The following is a 24,422-nucleotide window of genomic DNA, read 5'->3' as shown; positions in this document are numbered from 1 at the left end:
TCAATAAAATTTGTAATTATTTTTTTTTTTAATTCCAATAGGAATATGGTATTTAAAAGGCCAAATTAGGCCGCTACAGTTGGAACAAGTGGGACGAAAGAGGACGGAGCAATGAGTTAATACCTTTTTAAGTACTCCGAGTATAGTGGTTTTACCACGTTTAGTCCAAAACATTGGAATTGACTATTTGTGGTCCTTCGAATTTCAAATTTAACCATTCGTGGTCCAAGTTAACCACCCCAAGTCCTTAAAATTTCACAATTTAACCACCCGTGATCCTCTGTCGCAATTTCTCTCGCAGCAATGGATTACTCCATATGAATTTAGGCATTACCTAGTGCGTGTGGATCCATCAAAGCCCCACGAGTCTTGCATGTGCCGTCAACGTGGCCCCATATACGTAGGCCATGCTTATTTGGTGAATTAAGATCTAAAGGACATTATTTTTATACATGAAGTGCATTATTTTTATGCATAAGTACATTATGTTTATTGAACATTCATTATTTGTATGCATAAGTTCACTATTTGTATGGATCTGGTTTATTATTTGAGGATGTACATATAATGATTGAAGTTCTAGGTTCATTTTTGTGGTACATGAGGTTCTTTGTTTCTTGAATATTTTATTTCATTGTAGAGTATAGCTGGACGTACTTATTCGGCACACCCCTTTACCTTTACTTAAAAATATGATATTTAGCAAATCTATGTTCACTATTTGTATACATAATATTCATTACTTCTTTACATGAAGTTCACTATTTGTGTGAATTTTTTTTATGCATGATCCACAGTAAAAATTGCTATCAATAGGTTTCCACATTTAACAACATATATGATACACCAACCACAATTCGCATTACAAGATAAACCATTGATCAATGTTCATTTTTTAATGTATTAAAAATAAACATTCAAAACGATGAACATTTAATACACTATAAAAGTTGTGAAGTCAGGATGACGAGTGGTCTAAGGTGCCAGACTCAACTTTTGGGCCTAGTGAGAGGGCGTGGGTTCAAATCCCACTTCTGACTTAAGAACATAATTTTTACAAAAAGTAAGCAAAGATTTAGCTTCATAATAATATATGGTCATGGAATCGCAAGTAATTTATATGTAAAAATGTTCTACTTACACTTTAAGAAAGTTTAATATGAAAGATTTTGTAATTAAAAATAGTTTGAAAGTTTATTTGACAGTTCTTCTATCGCAAGTTATTTATATGTAAAAATGTTCTACTTACACTTTAAGAAAGTTTAATATGAAATCTTTTGTAATTAAAAATAGTTTGAAAGTTTATTTGACTGTTCTTCTATGACTTTTTTTTTATGTCAGGAGGTTTTAAATGTTGTCTATTCTATAAAATTTGTAATTATTTTTTTAAAAAAATCCAATAGGAATATGGTATTTAAAAGGGCAAATTAGGCCGCTACAGTTGGAACAAGTGGGACGAAAGAGGACGGAGCAATGAGTTAATACCATTTTAAGTACTCCGAGTATAGTGGTTTTACAACTTTCAGTCCAAAACATTGGAATTGACTATTTGTGGTCCTTCGAATTTCAAATTTAACCATTCGTGGTCCAAGTTAACCACCCATAGTCCTTAAAATTTCACAATTTAACCACCCGTGATCCTCTGTCGCAATTTCTCACGGAGCAATGGATTACTCCATATGAATTATGGCGTTACCTAGTGCGGGTGGATCCATCAAAGCCCCACGAGTCTTGCATGTGACGTCAACGTGGCCCCATATACATATGCCATGCTTATTAGGTGAACTACGATCTAAAGGACATTATTTTTATACATGAAGTACATTATTTTTATGCATAAAGTACATTATGTTTATTGAACATTCATTATTTTTATGCATAAGGTTCACTATTTGTATGGATATGGTTTATTATTTGAGGATGTACATACTGATTGAAGTTCAAGGTTCATTTTTGTGGTACATGATGTTCTTTGTTTCTTGAATATTTTATTTCATTATAGAGTTTAGCTGGACGTACTTATTCGGCACACCCCTTTACCTTTACTTAAAAATATGATATTTAGCAAATCTGTGTTCACCATTTGTATACATAATATTCATTACTTCTTTACATGAAGTTCACTATTTGTGTGAATTTTTTTTATGCATGATCCACAGTTAAAATTGCCATCAATACGTTTCCACATTTAACAACATACATGATACACCAACCACAATTCGCATTACAAGATAAACCATTAATCAATGTTCATTTTTTAATGTATTAAAAATAAACATTCAAAACGATGAACAATTAATACACTATAAAAGTTGTGAAGTCAGGATGGCCGAGTGGTCTAAGGCGCTAGACTCAAGTTCTGGTCCTCGTGAGAGGGCGTGGGTTCAAATCCCACTTCTGACATAATAACATAAAACTACAAAAATAAGCAAAGGTTTAGCTTCATAATGGTATATGGTCATGGAGTTGCAATTAATTATATGAAATCTTTTGTAATTAAAAATAGTTTGAAAGTTTATTTGACTGTTCTTCTATCGCAAGTATTTTATATGTAAAAATGTTCTAAAAATGGTTTGAAAGTTTATTTGACTGTTCTTCTATCGCAAGTAATTTATATGTAAAAATATTCTTCTTACACTTTAAGAAAGTTTAATATGAAATCTTTTGTAATTAAAAATAGTTTGAAAGTTTATTTGACTGTTCTTCTATGACTTTTTTGTTATGTCAGGAGGTTTTAAACGTTGTCTATTCAATAAAATTTGTAATTATTATTTTTTTAATTCCAATAGGAATATGGTATTTAAAAGGGCAAATTAGGCCGCTACAGTTGGAACAAGTGGGACGAAAGAGGACGGAGCAATGAGTTAATACCATTTTAAGTACTCCGAGTATAGTGGTTTTACCACGTTTAGTCCAAAACATTGGAATTGACTATTTGCGGTCCTTCGAATTTCAAATTTAACCATTCGTGGTCCAAGTTTACAACCCCAAGTCCTTAAAATTTCACAATTTAACCACCCGTGATCCTCTGTCGCAATTTCTCTCGCAGCAATGGATTACTCCATATGAATTTAGGCGTTACCTAGTGCGTGTGGATCCATCAAAGCCCCACGAGTCTTGCATGTGCCGTCAACGTGGCCCCATATACGTAGGCCATGCTTATTAGGTGAACTAAGATCTAAAGGACATTATTTTTATCCATGAATTACATTATTTTTATGCATAAGTACATTATGTTTATTGAACATTCATTATTTGTATGCATAAGTTCACTATTTGTATGGATATGGTTTATTATTTGAGGATGTACATATAATGATTGAAGTTCTAGGTTCATTTTTGTGGTACATGATGTTCTTTGTTTCTTGAATATTTTATTTCATTGTAGAGTATAGCTGGACGTACTTATTCGGCACACCCCTTTACCTTTACTTAAAAATATGATATTTAGCAAATCTATGTTCACTATTTGTATACATAATATTCATTACTTCTTTACATGAAGTTCACTATTTGTGTGAATTTTTTTTATGCATGATCCACAGTAAAAATTGCCATCAATAGGTTTCCACATTTAACAACATATATGATACACCAACCACAATTCGCATTACAAGATAAACCATTGATCAATGTTCATTTTTTAATGTATTAAAAATAAACATTCAAAACGATGAACATTTAATACACTATAAAAGTTGTGAAGTCAGGATGACGAGTGGTCTAAGGTGCCAGACTCAACTTTTGGGCCTGGTGAGAGGGCGTGGGTTCAAATCCCACTTCTGACTTAAGAACTTAATTTTTACAAATAGTAAGCAAAGATTTAGCTTCATAATAATATATGGTCATGGAATCGCAAGTAATTTATATGTAAAAATGTTCTACTTACACTTTAAGAAAGTTTAATATGAAAAATTTTGTAATTAAAAATAGTTTGAAAGTTTATTTGACAGTTCTTCTATCGCAAGTAATTTATATGTAAAAATGTTCTACTTACACTTTAAGAAAGTTTAATATGAAATCTTTTGTAATTAAAAATAGTTTGAAAGTTTATTTGACTGTTCTTCTATGACTTTTTTTTTATGTCAGGAGGTTTTAAATGTTGTCTATTCTATAAAATTTGTAATTATTTTTTTTAAAAAATCCAATAGGAATATGGTATTTAAAAGGGCAAATTAGGCCGCTACAGTTGGAACAAGTGGGACGAAAGAGGACGGAGCAATGACTTAATACCATTTTAAGTACTCCGAGTATAGTGGTTTTACAACGTTCAGTCCAAAACATTGGAATTGACTATTTGTGGTCCTTCGAATTTCAAATTTAACCATTCGTGGTCCAAGTTAACCACCCCTAGTCCTTAAAATTTCACAATTTAACCACCCGTGATCCTCTGTCGCAATTTCTCACGGAGCAATGGATTACTCCATATGAATTATGGCGTTACCTAGTGCGGGTGGATCCATCAAAGCCCCACGAGTCTTGCATGTGACGTCAACGTGGCCCCATTTACGTAGGCCATGCTTATTAGGTGAACTACGATCTAAAGGACATTATTTTTATACGTGAAGTACATTATTTTTATGCATAAGTACATTATGTTTATTGAACATTCATTATTTGTATGCATAAGTTCACTATTTGTATGGATATGGTTTATAGTTTGAGGATGTACATATAATGATTGAAGTTCTAGGTTCATTTTTGTGGTACATGATGTTCTTTGTTTCTTGAATATTTTATTTCATTGTAGAGTATAGCTGGACGTACTTATTCGGCACACCCCTTTACCTTTACTTAAAAATATGATATTTAGCAAATCTATGTTCACTATTTGTATACATAATATTAATTACTTCTTTACATGAAGTTCACTATTTGTGTGAATTTTTTTTATGCATGATCCACAGTAAAAATTGCCATCAATACGTTTCCACATTTAACAACATACATGATACACCAACCACAATTCGCATTACAAGATAAACCATTAATCAATGTTCATTTTTTAATGTATTAAAAATAAACATTCAAAACGATGAACAATTAATACACTATAAAAGTTGTGAAGTCAGGATGGCCGAGTGGTCTAAGGCGCTAGACTCAAGTTCTGGTCCTCGTGAGAGGGCGTGGGTTCAAATCCCACTTCTGACTTAAGAACTTAATTTTTACAAATAGTAAGCAAAGATTTAGCTTCATAATAATATATGGTCATGGAATCGCAATTAATTATATGAAATCTTTTGTAATTAAAAATAGTTTGAAAGTTTATTTGACTGTTCTTCTATCGCAAGTATTTTATATGTAAAAATGTTCTAAAAATGGTTTGAAAGTTTATTTGACTGTTCTTCTATCGCAAGTAATTTATATGTAAAAATATTCTTCTTACACTTTAAGAAAGTTTAATATGAAATCTTTTGTAATTAAAAATAGTTTGAAAGTTTATTTGACTGTTCTTCTATGACTTTTTTGTTATGTCAGGAGGTTTTAAACGTTGTCTATTCAATAAAATTTGTAATTATTATTTTTTTAATTCCAATAGGAATATGGTATTTAAAAGGGCAAATTAGGCCGCTACAGTTGGAACAAGTGGGACGAAAGAGGACGGAGCAATGAGTTAATACCATTTTAAGTACTCCGAGTATAGTGGTTTTACCACGTTTAGTCCAAAACATTGGAATTGACTATTTGCGGTCCTTCGAATTTCAAATTTAACCATTCGTGGTCCAAGTTTACAACCCCAAGTCCTTAAAATTTCACAATTTAACCACCCGTGATCCTCTGTCGCAATTTCTCTCGCAGCAATGGATTACTCCATATGAATTTAGGCGTTACCTAGTGCGTGTGGATCCATCAAAGCCCCACGAGTCTTGCATGTGCCGTCAACGTGGCCCCATATACGTAGGCCATGCTTATTAGGTGAACTAAGATCTAAAGGACATTATTTTTATCCATGAATTACATTATTTTTATGCATAAGTACATTATGTTTATTGAACATTCATTATTTGTATGCATAAGTTCACTATTTGTATGGATATGGTTTATTATTTGAGGATGTACATATAATGATTGAAGTTCTAGGTTCATTTTTGTGGTACATGATGTTCTTTGTTTCTTGAATATTTTATTTCATTGTAGAGTATAGCTGGACGTACTTATTCGGCACACCCCTTTACCTTTACTTAAAAATATGATATTTAGCAAATCTATGTTCACTATTTGTATACATAATATTCATTACTTCTTTACATGAAGTTCACTATTTGTGTGAATTTTTTTTATGCATGATCCACAGTAAAAATTGCCATCAATAGGTTTCCACATTTAACAACATATATGATACACCAACCACAATTCGCATTACAAGATAAACCATTGATCAATGTTCATTTTTTAATGTATTAAAAATAAACATTCAAAACGATGAACATTTAATACACTATAAAAGTTGTGAAGTCAGGATGACGAGTGGTCTAAGGTGCCAGACTCAACTTTTGGGCCTGGTGAGAGGGCGTGGGTTCAAATCCCACTTCTGACTTAAGAACTTAATTTTTACAAATAGTAAGCAAAGATTTAGCTTCATAATAATATATGGTCATGGAATCGCAAGTAATTTATATGTAAAAATGTTCTACTTACACTTTAAGAAAGTTTAATATGAAAAATTTTGTAATTAAAAATAGTTTGAAAGTTTATTTGACAGTTCTTCTATCGCAAGTAATTTATATGTAAAAATGTTCTACTTACACTTTAAGAAAGTTTAATATGAAATCTTTTGTAATTAAAAATAGTTTGAAAGTTTATTTGACTGTTCTTCTATGACTTTTTTTTTATGTCAGGAGGTTTTAAATGTTGTCTATTCTATAAAATTTGTAATTATTTTTTTTAAAAAATCCAATAGGAATATGGTATTTAAAAGGGCAAATTAGGCCGCTACAGTTGGAACAAGTGGGACGAAAGAGGACGGAGCAATGACTTAATACCATTTTAAGTACTCCGAGTATAGTGGTTTTACAACGTTCAGTCCAAAACATTGGAATTGACTATTTGTGGTCCTTCGAATTTCAAATTTAACCATTCGTGGTCCAAGTTAACCACCCCTAGTCCTTAAAATTTCACAATTTAACCACCCGTGATCCTCTGTCGCAATTTCTCACGGAGCAATGGATTACTCCATATGAATTATGGCGTTACCTAGTGCGGGTGGATCCATCAAAGCCCCACGAGTCTTGCATGTGACGTCAACGTGGCCCCATTTACGTAGGCCATGCTTATTAGGTGAACTACGATCTAAAGGACATTATTTTTATACGTGAAGTACATTATTTTTATGCATAAGTACATTATGTTTATTGAACATTCATTATTTGTATGCATAAGTTCACTATTTGTATGGATATGGTTTATAGTTTGAGGATGTACATATAATGATTGAAGTTCTAGGTTCATTTTTGTGGTACATGATGTTCTTTGTTTCTTGAATATTTTATTTCATTGTAGAGTATAGCTGGACGTACTTATTCGGCACACCCCTTTACCTTTACTTAAAAATATGATATTTAGCAAATCTATGTTCACTATTTGTATACATAATATTAATTACTTCTTTACATGAAGTTCACTATTTGTGTGAATTTTTTTTATGCATGATCCACAGTAAAAATTGCCATCAATACGTTTCCACATTTAACAACATACATGATACACCAACCACAATTCGCATTACAAGATAAACCATTAATCAATGTTCATTTTTTAATGTATTAAAAATAAACATTCAAAACGATGAACAATTAATACACTATAAAAGTTGTGAAGTCAGGATGGTCGAGTGGTCTAAGGCGCTAGACTCAAGTTCTGGTCCTCGTGAGAGGGCGTGGGTTCAAATCCCACTTCTGACTTTTAAGAACTTAATTTTTACAAATAGTAAGCAAAGATTTAGCTTCATAATAATATATGGTCATGGAATCGCAATTAATTATATGAAATCTTTTGTAATTAAAAATAGTTTGAAAGTTTATTTGACTGTTCTTCTATCGCAAGTATTTTATATGTAAAAATGTTCTAAAAATGGTTTGAAAGTTTATTTGACTGTTCTTCTATCGCAAGTAATTTATATGTAAAAATATTCTTCTTACACTTTAAGAAAGTTTAATATGAAATCTTTTGTAATTAAAAATAGTTTGAAAGTTTATTTGACTGTTCTTCTATGACTTTTTTGTTATGTCAGGAGGTTTTAAACGTTGTCTATTCAATAAAATTTGTAATTATTATTTTTTTAATTCCAATAGGAATATGGTATTTAAAAGGGCAAATTAGGCCGCTACAGTTGGAACAAGTGGGACGAAAGAGGACGGAGCAATGAGTTAATACCATTTTAAGTACTCCGAGTATAGTGGTTTTACCACGTTTAGTCCAAAACATTGGAATTGACTATTTGCGGTCCTTCGAATTTCAAATTTAACCATTCGTGGTCCAAGTTTACAACCCCAAGTCCTTAAAATTTCACAATTTAACCACCCGTGATCCTCTGTCGCAATTTCTCTCGCAGCAATGGATTACTCCATATGAATTTAGGCGTTACCTAGTGCGTGTGGATCCATCAAAGCCCCACGAGTCTTGCATGTGCCGTCAACGTGGCCCCATATACGTAGGCCATGCTTATTAGGTGAACTAAGATCTAAAGGACATTATTTTTATCCATGAATTACATTATTTTTATGCATAAGTACATTATGTTTATTGAACATTCATTATTTGTATGCATAAGTTCACTATTTGTATGGATATGGTTTATTATTTGAGGATGTACATATAATGATTGAAGTTCTAGGTTCATTTTTGTGGTACATGATGTTCTTTGTTTCTTGAATATTTTATTTCATTGTAGAGTATAGCTGGACGTACTTATTCAGCACACCCCTTTACCTTTACTTAAAAATATGATATTTAGCAAATCTATGTTCACTATTTGTATACATAATATTCATTACTTCTTTACATGAAGTTCACTATTTGTGTGAATTTTTTTTATGCATGATCCACAGTAAAAATTGCCATCAATAGGTTTCCACATTTAACAACATATATGATACACCAACCACAATTCGCATTACAAGATAAACCATTGATCAATGTTCATTTTTTAATGTATTAAAAATAAACATTCAAAACGATGAACATTTAATACACTATAAAAGTTGTGAAGTCAGGATGACGAGTGGTCTAAGGTGCCAGACTCAACTTTTGGGCCTGGTGAGAGGGCGTGGGTTCAAATCCCACTTCTGACTTAAGAACTTAATTTTTACAAATAGTAAGCAAAGATTTAGCTTCATAATAATATATGGTCATGGAATCGCAAGTAATTTATATGTAAAAATGTTCTACTTACACTTTAAGAAAGTTTAATATGAAAAATTTTGTAATTAAAAATAGTTTGAAAGTTTATTTGACAGTTCTTCTATCGCAAGTAATTTATATGTAAAAATGTTCTACTTACACTTTAAGAAAGTTTAATATGAAATCTTTTGTAATTAAAAATAGTTTGAAAGTTTATTTGACTGTTCTTCTATGACTTTTTTTTTATGTCAGGAGGTTTTAAATGTTGTCTATTCTATAAAATTTGTAATTATTTTTTTTAAAAAATCCAATAGGAATATGGTATTTAAAAGGGCAAATTAGGCCGCTACAGTTGGAACAAGTGGGACGAAAGAGGACGGAGCAATGACTTAATACCATTTTAAGTACTCCGAGTATAGTGGTTTTACAACGTTCAGTCCAAAACATTGGAATTGACTATTTGTGGTCCTTCGAATTTCAAATTTAACCACTTCGTGGTCCAAGTTAACCACCCCTAGTCCTTAAAATTTCACAATTTAACCACCCGTGATCCTCTGTCGCAATTTCTCACGGAGCAATGGATTACTCCATATGAATTATGGCGTTACCTAGTGCGGGTGGATCCATCAAAGCCCCACGAGTCTTGCATGTGACGTCAACGTGGCCCCATTTACGTAGGCCATGCTTATTAGGTGAACTACGATCTAAAGGACATTATTTTTATACGTGAAGTACATTATTTTTATGCATAAGTACATTATGTTTATTGAACATTCATTATTTGTATGCATAAGTTCACTATTTGTATGGATATGGTTTATAGTTTGAGGATGTACATATAATGATTGAAGTTCTAGGTTCATTTTTGTGGTACATGATGTTCTTTGTTTCTTGAATATTTTATTTCATTGTAGAGTATAGCTGGACGTACTTATTCGGCACACCCCTTTACCTTTACTTAAAAATATGATATTTAGCAAATCTATGTTCACTATTTGTATACATAATATTAATTACTTCTTTACATGAAGTTCACTATTTGTGTGAATTTTTTTTATGCATGATCCACAGTAAAAATTGCCATCAATACGTTTCCACATTTAACAACATACATGATACACCAACCACAATTCGCATTACAAGATAAACCATTAATCAATGTTCATTTTTTAATGTATTAAAAATAAACATTCAAAACGATGAACAATTAATACACTATAAAAGTTGTGAAGTCAGGATGGCCGAGTGGTCTAAGGCGCTAGACTCAAGTTCTGGTCCTCGTGAGAGGGCGTGGGTTCAAATCCCACTTCTGACTTAAGAACTTAATTTTTACAAATAGTAAGCAAAGATTTAGCTTCATAATAATATATGGTCATGGAATCGCAATTAATTATATGAAATCTTTTGTAATTAAAAATAGTTTGAAAGTTTATTTGACTGTTCTTCTATCGCAAGTATTTTATATGTAAAAATGTTCTAAAAATGGTTTGAAAGTTTATTTGACTGTTCTTCTATCGCAAGTAATTTATATGTAAAAATATTCTTCTTACACTTTAAGAAAGTTTAATATGAAATCTTTTGTAATTAAAAATAGTTTGAAAGTTTATTTGACTGTTCTTCTATGACTTTTTTGTTATGTCAGGAGGTTTTAAACGTTGTCTATTCAATAAAATTTGTAATTATTATTTTTTTAATTCCAATAGGAATATGGTATTTAAAAGGGCAAATTAGGCCGCTACAGTTGGAACAAGTGGGACGAAAGAGGACGGAGCAATGAGTTAATACCATTTTAAGTACTCCGAGTATAGTGGTTTTACCACGTTTAGTCCAAAACATTGGAATTGACTATTTGCGGTCCTTCGAATTTCAAATTTAACCATTCGTGGTCCAAGTTTACAACCCCAAGTCCTTAAAATTTCACAATTTAACCACCCGTGATCCTCTGTCGCAATTTCTCTCGCAGCAATGGATTACTCCATATGAATTTAGGCGTTACCTAGTGCGTGTGGATCCATCAAAGCCCCACGAGTCTTGCATGTGCCGTCAACGTGGCCCCATATACGTAGGCCATGCTTATTAGGTGAACTAAGATCTAAAGGACATTATTTTTATCCATGAATTACATTATTTTTATGCATAAGTACATTATGTTTATTGAACATTCATTATTTGTATGCATAAGTTCACTATTTGTATGGATATGGTTTATTATTTGAGGATGTACATATAATGATTGAAGTTCTAGGTTCATTTTTGTGGTACATGATGTTCTTTGTTTCTTGAATATTTTATTTCATTGTAGAGTATAGCTGGACGTACTTATTCAGCACACCCCTTTACCTTTACTTAAAAATATGATATTTAGCAAATCTATGTTCACTATTTGTATACATAATATTCATTACTTCTTTACATGAAGTTCACTATTTGTGTGAATTTTTTTTATGCATGATCCACAGTAAAAATTGCCATCAATAGGTTTCCACATTTAACAACATATATGATACACCAACCACAATTCGCATTACAAGATAAACCATTGATCAATGTTCATTTTTTAATGTATTAAAAATAAACATTCAAAACGATGAACATTTAATACACTATAAAAGTTGTGAAGTCAGGATGACGAGTGGTCTAAGGTGCCAGACTCAACTTTTGGGCCTGGTGAGAGGGCGTGGGTTCAAATCCCACTTCTGACTTAAGAACTTAATTTTTACAAATAGTAAGCAAAGATTTAGCTTCATAATAATATATGGTCATGGAATCGCAAGTAATTTATATGTAAAAATGTTCTACTTACACTTTAAGAAAGTTTAATATGAAAAATTTTGTAATTAAAAATAGTTTGAAAGTTTATTTGACAGTTCTTCTATCGCAAGTAATTTATATGTAAAAATGTTCTACTTACACTTTAAGAAAGTTTAATATGAAATCTTTTGTAATTAAAAATAGTTTGAAAGTTTATTTGACTGTTCTTCTATGACTTTTTTTTTATGTCAGGAGGTTTTAAATGTTGTCTATTCTATAAAATTTGTAATTATTTTTTTTAAAAAATCCAATAGGAATATGGTATTTAAAAGGGCAAATTAGGCCGCTACAGTTGGAACAAGTGGGACGAAAGAGGACGGAGCAATGACTTAATACCATTTTAAGTACTCCGAGTATAGTGGTTTTACAACGTTCAGTCCAAAACATTGGAATTGACTATTTGTGGTCCTTCGAATTTCAAATTTAACCACTCGTGGTCCAAGTTAACCACCCCTAGTCCTTAAAATTTCACAATTTAACCACCCGTGATCCTCTGTCGCAATTTCTCACGGAGCAATGGATTACTCCATATGAATTATGGCGTTACCTAGTGCGGGTGGATCCATCAAAGCCCCACGAGTCTTGCATGTGACGTCAACGTGGCCCCATTTACGTAGGCCATGCTTATTAGGTGAACTACGATCTAAAGGACATTATTTTTATACGTGAAGTACATTATTTTTATGCATAAGTACATTATGTTTATTGAACATTCATTATTTGTATGCATAAGTTCACTATTTGTATGGATATGGTTTATAGTTTGAGGATGTACATATAATGATTGAAGTTCTAGGTTCATTTTTGTGGTACATGATGTTCTTTGTTTCTTGAATATTTTATTTCATTGTAGAGTATAGCTGGACGTACTTATTCGGCACACCCCTTTACCTTTACTTAAAAATATGATATTTAGCAAATCTATGTTCACTATTTGTATACATAATATTAATTACTTCTTTACATGAAGTTCACTATTTGTGTGAATTTTTTTTATGCATGATCCACAGTAAAAATTGCCATCAATACGTTTCCACATTTAACAACATACATGATACACCAACCACAATTCGCATTACAAGATAAACCATTAATCAATGTTCATTTTTTAATGTATTAAAAATAAACATTCAAAACGATGAACAATTAATACACTATAAAAGTTGTGAAGTCAGGATGGCCGAGTGGTCTAAGGCGCTAGACTCAAGTTCTGGTCCTCGTGAGAGGGCGTGGGTTCAAATCCCACTTCTGACTTAAGAACTTAATTTTTACAAATAGTAAGCAAAGATTTAGCTTCATAATAATATATGGTCATGGAATCGCAATTAATTATATGAAATCTTTTGTAATTAAAAATAGTTTGAAAGTTTATTTGACTGTTCTTCTATCGCAAGTATTTTATATGTAAAAATGTTCTAAAAATGGTTTGAAAGTTTATTTGACTGTTCTTCTATCGCAAGTAATTTATATGTAAAAATATTCTTCTTACACTTTAAGAAAGTTTAATATGAAATCTTTTGTAATTAAAAATAGTTTGAAAGTTTATTTGACTGTTCTTCTATGACTTTTTTGTTATGTCAGGAGGTTTTAAACGTTGTCTATTCAATAAAATTTGTAATTATTATTTTTTTAATTCCAATAGGAATATGGTATTTAAAAGGGCAAATTAGGCCGCTACAGTTGGAACAAGTGGGACGAAAGAGGACGGAGCAATGAGTTAATACCATTTTAAGTACTCCGAGTATAGTGGTTTTACCACGTTTAGTCCAAAACATTGGAATTGACTATTTGCGGTCCTTCGAATTTCAAATTTAACCATTCGTGGTCCAAGTTTACAACCCCAAGTCCTTAAAATTTCACAATTTAACCACCCGTGATCCTCTGTCGCAATTTCTCTCGCAGCAATGGATTACTCCATATGAATTTAGGCGTTACCTAGTGCGTGTGGATCCATCAAAGCCCCACGAGTCTTGCATGTGCCGTCAACGTGGCCCCATATACGTAGGCCATGCTTATTAGGTGAACTAAGATCTAAAGGACATTATTTTTATCCATGAATTACATTATTTTTATGCATAAGTACATTATGTTTATTGAACATTCATTATTTGTATGCATAAGTTCACTATTTGTATGGATATGGTTTATTATTTGAGGATGTACATATAATGATTGAAGTTCTAGGTTCATTTTTGTGGTACATGATGTTCTTTGTTTCTTGAATATTTTATTTCATTGTAGAGTATAGCTGGACGTACTTATTCGGCACACCCCTTTACCTTTACTTAAAAATATGATATTTAGCAAATCTATGTTCACTATTTGTATACATAATATTCATTACTTCTTTACATGAAGTTCACTATTTGTGTGAATTTTTTTTATGCATGATCCACAGTAAAAATTGCCATCAATAGGTTTCCACATTTAACAACATATATGATACACCAACCACAATTCGCATTACAAGATAAACCATTGATCAATGTTCATTTTTTAATGTATTAAAAATAAACATTCAAAACGATGAACATTTAATACACTATAAAAGTTGTGAAGTCAGGATGACGAGTGGTCTAAGGTGCCAGACTCAACTTTTGGCCTGGTGAGAGGGCGTGGGTTCAAATCCCACTTCTGACTTAAGAACTTAATTTTTACAAATAGTAAGCAAAGATTTAGCTTCATAATAATATATGGTCATGGAATCGCAAGTAATTTATATGTAAAAATGTTCTACTTACACTTTAAGAAAGTTTAATATGAAAAATTTTGTAATTAAAAATAGTTTGAAAGTTTATTTGACAGTTCTTCTATCGCAAGTAATTTATATGTAAAAATGTTCTACTTACACTTTAAGAAAGTTTAATATGAAATCTTTTGTAATTAAAAATAGTTTGAAAGTTTATTTGACTGTTCTTCTATGACTTTTTTTTTATGTCAGGAGGTTTTAAATGTTGTCTATTCTATAAAATTTGTAATTATTTTTTTTAAAAAATCCAATAGGAATATGGTATTTAAAAGGGCAAATTAGGCCGCTACAGTTGGAACAAGTGGGACGAAAGAGGACGGAGCAATGACTTAATACCATTTTAAGTACTCCGAGTATAGTGGTTTTACAACGTTCAGTCCAAAACATTGGAATTGACTATTTGTGGTCCTTCGAATTTCAAATTTAACCATTCGTGGTCCAAGTTAACCACCCCTAGTCCTTAAAATTTCACAATTTAACCACCCGTGATCCTCTGTCGCAATTTCTCACGGAGCAATGGATTACTCCATATGAATTATGGCGTTACCTAGTGCGGGTGGATCCATCAAAGCCCCACGAGTCTTGCATGTGACGTCAACGTGGCCCCATTTACGTAGGCCATGCTTATTAGGTGAACTACGATCTAAAGGACATTATTTTTATACGTGAAGTACATTATTTTTATGCATAAGTACATTATGTTTATTGAACATTCATTATTTGTATGCATAAGTTCACTATTTGTATGGATATGGTTTATAGTTTGAGGATGTACATATAATGATTGAAGTTCTAGGTTCATTTTTGTGGTACATGATGTTCTTTGTTTCTTGAATATTTTATTTCATTGTAGAGTATAGCTGGACGTACTTATTCGGCACACCCCTTTACCTTTACTTAAAAATATGATATTTAGCAAATCTATGTTCACTATTTGTATACATAATATTAATTACTTCTTTACATGAAGTTCACTATTTGTGTGAATTTTTTTTATGCATGATCCACAGTAAAAATTGCCATCAATACGTTTCCACATTTAACAACATACATGATACACCAACCACAATTCGCATTACAAGATAAACCATTAATCAATGTTCATTTTTTAATGTATTAAAAATAAACATTCAAAACGATGAACAATTAATACACTATAAAAGTTGTGAAGTCAGGATGGCCGAGTGGTCTAAGGCGCTAGACTCAAGTTCTGGTCCTCGTGAGAGGGCGTGGGTTCAAATCCCACTTCTGACTTAAGAACTTAATTTTTACAAATAGTAAGCAAAGATTTAGCTTCATAATAATATATGGTCATGGAATCGCAATTAATTATATGAAATCTTTTGTAATTAAAAATAGTTTGAAAGTTTATTTGACTGTTCTTCTATCGCAAGTATTTTATATGTAAAAATGTTCTAAAAATGGTTTGAAAGTTTATTTGACTGTTCTTCTATCGCAAGTAATTTATATGTAAAAATATTCTTCTTACACTTTAAGAAAGTTTAATATGAAATCTTTTGTAATTAAAAATAGTTTGAAAGTTTATTTGACTGTTCTTCTATGACTTTTTTGTTATGTCAGGAGGTTTTAAACGTTGTCTATTCAATAAAATTTGTAATTATTATTTTTTTAATTCCAATAGGAATATGGTATTTAAAAGGGCAAATTAGGCCGCTACAGTTGGAACAAGTGGGACGAAAGAGGACGGAGCAATGAGTTAATACCATTTTAAGTACTCCGAGTATAGTGGTTTTACCACGTTTAGTCCAAAACATTGGAATTGACTATTTGCGGTCCTTCGAATTTCAAATTTAACCATTCGTGGTCCAAGTTTACAACCCCAAGTCCTTAAAATTTCACAATTTAACCACCCGTGATCCTCTGTCGCAATTTCTCTCGCAGCAATGGATTACTCCATATGAATTTAGGCGTTACCTAGTGCGTGTGGATCCATCGAAGCCCCACGAGTCTTGCATGTGCCGTCAACGTGGCCCCATATACGTAGGCCATGCTTATTAGGTGAACTACGATCTAAAGGACATTATTTTTATACATGAAGTACATTATTTTTATATATAAAGTACATTATGTTTATTGAACATTCATTATTTTTATGCATAAGGTTCACTATTTGTATGGATATGGTTTATTATTTGAGGATGAACATATTGACTGAAGTTCTAGGTTCATTTTTGTGGTACATGATGTATTTTGTTTCATGAATATTTTGTTCCATTGTAGAGTATAGCTGGACGTACTTATTCGGCACACCCCTTTACCTTTACTTAAAAATATGATATTTAGCAAATCTATGTTCACCATTTGTATACATAATATTCATTTCTTCTTTATATGAAGTTCATTATTTGTGTGAATTTTTTTTATGCGTGATCCACAGTAAAAATTGCCATCAATCGGTTTCCACATTTAACAACATACATGATACACCAACCACAATTCGCATTACAAGATAAACCATTGATCAATGTTCATTTTTTAATGCGCTAAAAATAAACATTCAAAACGATGAACATTTAATACACTATAAAAGTTGTGAAGTCAGGATGGTGAGTGGTCTAAGGCGCCAGACTCAACTTCTGGTCCTCGTGAGAGGGCGTGGGTTCAAATCCCACTTCACATATTAACATAAAACTACAAAAAGTAAGCAAAGATTTAGCTTCATAATAGTATATGGTCATGGAGTCGCAAGTAATTTATATGTAAAAATGTTCTACTTACACTTTAAGAAAGTTTAATATGAAATATTTTGTAATTAAAAATAGTTTGAAAGTTTATTTGACTGTTCTTCTATCGCATGTAATTTATATGTAAAAATGTTCTACTTACACTTTAAGAAAGTTTAATATGAAATCTTTCGTAATTAAAAATAGTTTGAAAGTATATTTGACTATTCTTCTATGACTTTTTTGTTATGTCAGGAGGTTTTAAACGTTGTCTATTCAATAAAATTTGTAATTATTTTTTTTTAATTCCAATAGGAATGTGGTATTTAAAAGGCCAAATTAGGCCGCTACAGTTGGAACAAGTGGGACGAAAGAGGACGGAGCAATGAGTTAATACCATTTTAAGTACTCCGAGTATAGTGGTTTTACCACGTTTAGTCCAAAACATTGGAATTGACTATTTGTGGTCCTTCGAATTTCAAATTTAACCATTTGTGGTCCAAGTTAACCACCCCAAGTCCTTAAAATTTCACAATTTAACCACCCGTGATCCTCTGTCGCAATTTCTCTCGGAGCAATGGATTACTCCATATGAATTTAGGCGTTACCTAGAGCGTGTGGATCCATCAAAACCCAACGAGTCTTGCATGTGCCGTCAACGTGGCCCCATATACGTAGGCCATGCTTATTAGGTGAACTACGATCTAAAGGACATTATTTTTATACGTGAAGTACATTATTTTTATGCATAAGTACATTATGTTTATTGAACATTCATTATTTATATACATAAGTTCACTATTTGTATGGATATGGTTTATTGTTTGAGGATGTACATATAATGATTGAAGTTCTAGGTTCATTTTTGTGGTACATGATGTTCTTTGTTTCTTGAATATTTTATTTCATTGTAGAGTATAGCTGGACGTACTTATTCGGCACACCCCTTTACCTTTACTTAAAAATATGATATTTAGCAAATCTATGTTCACTATTTGTATACATAATATTCATTACTTCTTTACATGAAGTTCACTATTTGTGTGAATTTTTTTTATGCATGATCCACAGTAAAAATTGCCATCAATACGTTTCCACATTTAACAACATACATGATACACCAACCACAATTCGCATTACAAGATAAACCATTGATCAATGTTCATTTTTTAATGTATTAAAAATAAACATTCAAAACGATGAACAATTAATACACTATAAATGTTGTGAAGTCAGGATGGCCGAGTGGTCTAAGGCGCCAGACTCAAGTTCTGGTCCTCGTGAGAGGGCGTGGGTTGAAATCCCACTTCTGACGTAATAACATAAAACTACAAAAATAAGCAAAGATTTAGCTTCATAATGGTATATGGTCATGGAGTTGCAAGTAATTATATGAAATCTTTTGTAATTAAAAATAGTTTGAAAGTTTATTTGACTGTTCTTCTATCGCAAGTAATTTATATGTAAAAATGTTCTAAAAATAGTTTGAAAGTTTATTTGACTGTTCTTCTATCGCAAGTTTTTTATATGTAAAAATATTCTACTTACACTTTAAGAAAGTTTAATATGAAATCTTTTGTAATTAAAAATAGTTTGAAAGTTTATTTGACTGTTCTTCTATGACTTTGTTTGTTATGTCAGGAGGTTTTAAACGTTGTCTATTCAATAAAATTTGTAATTAATTTTTTTTTTAATTCCAATAAGAATATGGTATTTAAAAGGGCAAATTAGGCCGCTACAGTTGGAACAAGTGGGACGAAAGAGGACGGAGCAATGAGTTAATACCATTTTAAGTACTCCGAGTATAGTGGTTTTACCATGTTTAGTCCAAAACATTGGAATTGACTATTTGTGGTCCTTCGAATTTCAAATTTAACCATTCGTGGTCAAAGTTAACCACCCCTAGTCCTTAAAATTTCACAATTTAACCACCCGTGATCCTCTGTCGCAATTTCTCACGGAGCAATGGATTACTCCATATGAATTATGGCGTTACCTAGTGCGGGTGGATCCATCAAAGCCCCACGAGTCTTGCATGTGACGTCAACGTGGCCCCATATACGTAGGCCATGCTTATTAGGTGAACTACGATCTAAAGGACATTATTTTTATACATGAAGTACATTATTTTTATGTATAAAGTACATTATGTTTATTGAACATTCATTATTTATATGCATAAGGTTCACTATTTGTATGGATATGGTTTATTATTTGAGGATGTACATATTGATTGAAGTTCTAGGTTCATTTTTGTGGTACATGATGTTCTTTGTTTCATGAATATTTTATTTCATTGTAGAGTATAGCTGGACGTACTTATTCGGCACACCCCTTTACCTTTACTTAAAAATATGATATTTAGCAAATCTATGTTCACCATTTGTATACATAATAATCATTTCTTCTTTACATGAAGTTCATTATTTGTGTGAATTTTTTTTATGCATGATCCACAGTAAAAATTGCCATCAATCGGTTTCCACATTTAACAACATACATGATACACCAACCACAATTCGCATTACAAGATAAACCATTGATCAATGTTCATTTTTTAATGTGTTAAAAATAAACATTCAAAACGATGAACATTTAATACACTATAAAAGTTGTGAAGTCAGGTTGGCGAGTGGTCTATGGCGCCAGACTCAAGTTCTGGTTCTCGTGAGAGGGCGTGGGTTCAAATCCCACTTCTGACATAATAACATAAAACTTTACAAAAAGTAAGCAAAGATTTAGCTTCATAATAGTATATGGTCATGGAGTTGCAAGTAATTTATATGTAAAAACGTTTTACTTACACGTTAAGAAATTTTAATATGAAATATTTTGTAATTAAAAATAGTTTGAAAGTTTATTTGACTGTTCTTCTATCGCAAGTTTTTTATATGTAAAAATGTTCTACTTACACTTTAAGAAAGTTTAATATGAAATCTTTTGTAATTAAAAATAGTTTGAAAGTTTATTTGACTGTTCTTCTATGACTTTTTTGTTATGTCAGGAGGTTTTAAACGTTGTCTATTCAATAAAATTTGTAATTTTTTTTTTAATTCCAATAAAAATATGGTATTTAAAAGGCCAAATTAGGCCGCTACAGTTGGAACAAGTGGGACGAAAGAGGACGGAGCAATGAGTTAATACCATTTTAAGTACTCCGAGTATAGTGGTTTTACCACGTTTAGTCCAAAACATTGGAATTGACTATTTGTGGTCCTTCGAATTTCAAATTTAACCATTCGTGGTCCAAGTTAACCACCCCTAGTCCTTAAAATTTCACAATTTAACCACCCGTGATCCTCTGTCGCAATTTCTCACGGAGCAATGGATTACTCCGTATGAATTATGGCGTTACCTAGTGCGGGTGGATCCATCAAAGCCCCACGAGTCTTGCATGTGACGTCAACGTGGCCCCATATACATATGCCATGCTTATTAGGTGAACTACGATCTAAAGGACATTATTTTTATACATGATGTACATTATTTTTATGCATAAAGTACATTATGTTTATTGAACATTCATTATTTTTAAGCATAAGGTTCACTATTTGTATGGATATGGTTTATTATTTGAGGATGTAATACTAGGTTATTTGTATGATGTCATTTACTGATTGAAGTTCAAGGTTCATTTTTGTGGTACATGATGTTCTTTGTTTCTTGAATATTTTATTTCATTATAGAGTTTAGCTGGACGTACTTATTCGGCACACCCCTTTACCTTTACTTAAAAATATGATATTTAGCAAATCTGTGTTCACCATTTGTATACATAATATTCATTACTTCTTTACATGAAGTTCACTATTTGTGTGAATTTTTTTTATGCATGATCCACAGTTAAAATTGCCAACAATAGGTTTCCACATTTAACAACATACATGATACACCAACCACAATTCGCATATAAGATAAACTATTGATCAATGTTCATTTTTTAATGTATTAAAAATAAACATTCAAAACGATGAACAATTAATACACTATAAAAGTTGTGAAGTCAGGATGGCCGAGTGGTCTAAGGCGCCAGACTCAAGTTCTGGTTCTCGTGAGAGGGTGTGGGTTCAAATCCCACTTCTGACATAATAACATAAAACTTTACAAAAAGTAAGCAAAGATTTAGCTTCATAATAGTATATGGCGACTCATGGAGTCGCAAGTAATTTATATGTAAAAATGTTCTACTTACACTTTAAGAAAGTTTAATATGAAATCTTTTGTAATTAAAAATAGTTTGAAAGTTTATTTGACTGTTCTTCTATCGCAAGTAATTTTTATGTAAAAATGTTCTACTTACACTTTAAGAAAGTTTATTATGAAATCTTTTGTAATTAAAAATAGTTTGAAAGTTTATTTGACTATTCTTCTATGACTTTTTTGTTATGTCAGGAGGTTTTAAACGTTGTCTATTCAATAAAATTTGTAATTATTTTTTTTTAATTCCAATAGGAATGTGGTATTTAAAAGGCCAAATTAGGCCGCTACAGTTGGAACAAGTGGGACGAAAGAGGACGGAGCAATGAGTTAATACCATTTTAAGTACTCCGAGTATAGTGGTTTTACCACGTTTAGTCCAAAACATTGGAATTGACTATTTGTGGTCCTTCGAATTTCAAATTTAACCATTTGTGGTCCAAGTTAACCACCCCAAGTCCTTAAAATTTCACAATTTAACCACCCGTGATCCTCTGTCGCAATTTCTCTCGGAGCAATGGATTACTCCATATGAATTTAGGCGTTACCTAGAGCGTGTGGATCCATCAAAACCCAACGAGTCTTGCATGTGCCGTCAACGTGGCCCCATATACGTAGGCCATGCTTATTAGGTGAACTACGATCTAAAGGACATTATTTTTATACGTGAAGTACATTATTTTTATGCATAAGTACATTATGTTTATTGAACATTCATTATTTATATACATAAGTTCACTATTTGTATGGATATGGTTTATTGTTTGAGGATGTACATATAATGATTGAAGTTCTAGGTTCATTTTTGTGGTACATGATGTTCTTTGTTTCTTGAATATTTTATTTCATTGTAGAGTATAGCTGGACGTACTTATTCGGCACACCCCTTTACCTTTACTTAAAAATATGATATTTAGCAAATCTATGTTCACTATTTGTATACATAATATTCATTACTTCTTTACATGAAGTTCACTATTTGTGTGAATTTTTTTTATGCATGATCCACAGTAAAAATTGCCATCAATACGTTTCCACATTTAACAACATACGTGATACACCAACCACTATTCGCATTACAAGATAAACCATTGATCAATGTTCATTTTTTAATGTATTAAAAATAAACATTCAAAACGATGAACAATTAATACACTATAAATGTTGTGAAGTCAGGATGGCCGAGTGGTCTAAGGCGCCAGACTCAAGTTCTGGTCCTCGTGAGAGGGCGTGGGTTGAAATCCCACTTCTGACGTAATAACATAAAACTACAAAAATAAGCAAAGATTTAGCTTCATAATGGTATATGGTCATGGAGTTGCAAGTAATTATATGAAATCTTTTGTAATTAAAAATAGTTTGAAAGTTTATTTGACTGTTCTTCTATCGCAAGTAATTTATATGTAAAAATGTTCTAAAAATAGTTTGAAAGTTTATTTGACTGTTCTTCTATCGCAAGTTTTTTATATGTAAAAATGTTCTACTTACACTTTAAGAAAGTTTAATATGAAATCTTTTGTAATTAAAAATAGTTTGAAAGTTTATTTGACTGTTCTTCTATGACTTTTTTTTTATGTCAGGAGGTTTTAAATGTTGTCTATTCTATAAAATTTGTAATTATTTTTTTTAAAAAATCCAATAGGAATATGGTATTTAAAAGGGCAAATTAGGCCGCTACAGTTGGAACAAGTGGGACGAAAGAGGACGGAGCAATGAGTTAATACCATTTTAAGTACTCCGAGTATAGTGGTTTTACCATGTTTAGTCCAAAACATTGGAATTGACTATTTGTGGTCCTTCGAATTTCAAATTTAACCATTCGTGGTCAAAGTTAACCACCCCTAGTCCTTAAAATTTCACAATTTAACCACCCGTGATCCTCTGTCGCAATTTCTCACGGAGCAATGGATTACTCCATATGAATTATGGCGTTACCTAGTGCGGGTGGATCCATCAAAGCCCCACGAGTCTTGCATGTGACGTCAACGTGGCCCCATATGCATATGCCATGCTTATTAGGTGAACTACGATCTAAAGGACATTATTTTTATACATGATGTATATTATTTTTATGCATAAAGTACATTATGTTTATTGAACATTCATTATTTTTATGCATAAGGTTCACTATTTGTATAGATATGGTTTGTTATTTGAGGATGTACATACTGATTGAAGTTCAAGGTTCATTTTTGTGGTACATGATGTTCTTTGTTTCTTGAATATTTTATTTCATTATAGAGTTTAGTTGGACGTACTTATTCGGCACACCCCTTTACCTTTACTTAAAAATATGATATTTAGCAAATCTGTGTTCACCATTTGTATACATAATATTCATTACTTCTTTACATGAAGTTCACTATTTGTGTGAATTTTTTTTTATGCATGATCCACAGTTAAAATTGCCATCAATAGGTTTCCACATTTAACAACATACATGATACACCAACCACAATTCGCACATAAGATAAACCATTGATCAATGTTCATTTTTTAATGTATTAAAAATAAACATTCAAAACGATGAACAATTAATACACTATAAAAGTTGTGAAGTCAGGATGGCCGAGTGGTCTAAGGCGCCAGACTCAAGTTCTGGTTCTCATGAGAGGGCGTGGGTTCAAATCCCACTTCTGACA

The 24,422-nt window shown here is 31.7% G+C and overlaps 10 non-coding genes across 10 annotated transcripts; all 10 read left to right on the top strand.

Moving 5' to 3' along the window:
* Positions 1–2,319: 2,319 nt before the first annotated feature.
* Positions 2,320–2,403, top strand: TRNAL-CAA. Its single transcript has one exon. It is a non-coding gene; the product is annotated as a tRNA-Leu (tRNA).
* Positions 2,404–5,067: 2,664 nt separating this feature from the next.
* Positions 5,068–5,151, top strand: TRNAL-CAA. The gene has a single exon. It is a non-coding gene; the product is annotated as a tRNA-Leu (tRNA).
* Positions 5,152–7,817: 2,666 nt separating this feature from the next.
* On the top strand, positions 7,818–7,901 carry TRNAL-CAA. The gene has a single exon. It is a non-coding gene; the product is annotated as a tRNA-Leu (tRNA).
* A 2,669-nt stretch (positions 7,902–10,570) lies between these two features.
* TRNAL-CAA lies at positions 10,571–10,654 on the top strand. Its single transcript has one exon. It is a non-coding gene; the product is annotated as a tRNA-Leu (tRNA).
* Positions 10,655–13,320: 2,666 nt separating this feature from the next.
* Positions 13,321–13,404, top strand: TRNAL-CAA. The gene has a single exon. It is a non-coding gene; the product is annotated as a tRNA-Leu (tRNA).
* Positions 13,405–16,069: 2,665 nt separating this feature from the next.
* On the top strand, positions 16,070–16,153 carry TRNAL-CAA. Its single transcript has one exon. It is a non-coding gene; the product is annotated as a tRNA-Leu (tRNA).
* A 2,661-nt stretch (positions 16,154–18,814) lies between these two features.
* On the top strand, positions 18,815–18,898 carry TRNAL-CAA. The gene has a single exon. It is a non-coding gene; the product is annotated as a tRNA-Leu (tRNA).
* A 2,687-nt stretch (positions 18,899–21,585) lies between these two features.
* On the top strand, positions 21,586–21,669 carry TRNAL-CAA. Its single transcript has one exon. It is a non-coding gene; the product is annotated as a tRNA-Leu (tRNA).
* Positions 21,670–22,951: 1,282 nt separating this feature from the next.
* TRNAL-CAA lies at positions 22,952–23,035 on the top strand. Its single transcript has one exon. It is a non-coding gene; the product is annotated as a tRNA-Leu (tRNA).
* A 1,303-nt stretch (positions 23,036–24,338) lies between these two features.
* On the top strand, positions 24,339–24,422 carry TRNAL-CAA. The gene has a single exon. It is a non-coding gene; the product is annotated as a tRNA-Leu (tRNA).

The sequence above is a fragment of the Ipomoea nil genome, unplaced genomic scaffold (genome assembly GCF_001879475.1).
Source record: "Ipomoea nil cultivar Tokyo-kokei standard unplaced genomic scaffold, Asagao_1.1 scaffold2821, whole genome shotgun sequence".
NCBI classification, from domain to species: domain Eukaryota; kingdom Viridiplantae; phylum Streptophyta; class Magnoliopsida; order Solanales; family Convolvulaceae; genus Ipomoea; species Ipomoea nil.
This window is presented reverse-complemented; position numbering and strand designations above follow the sequence as displayed.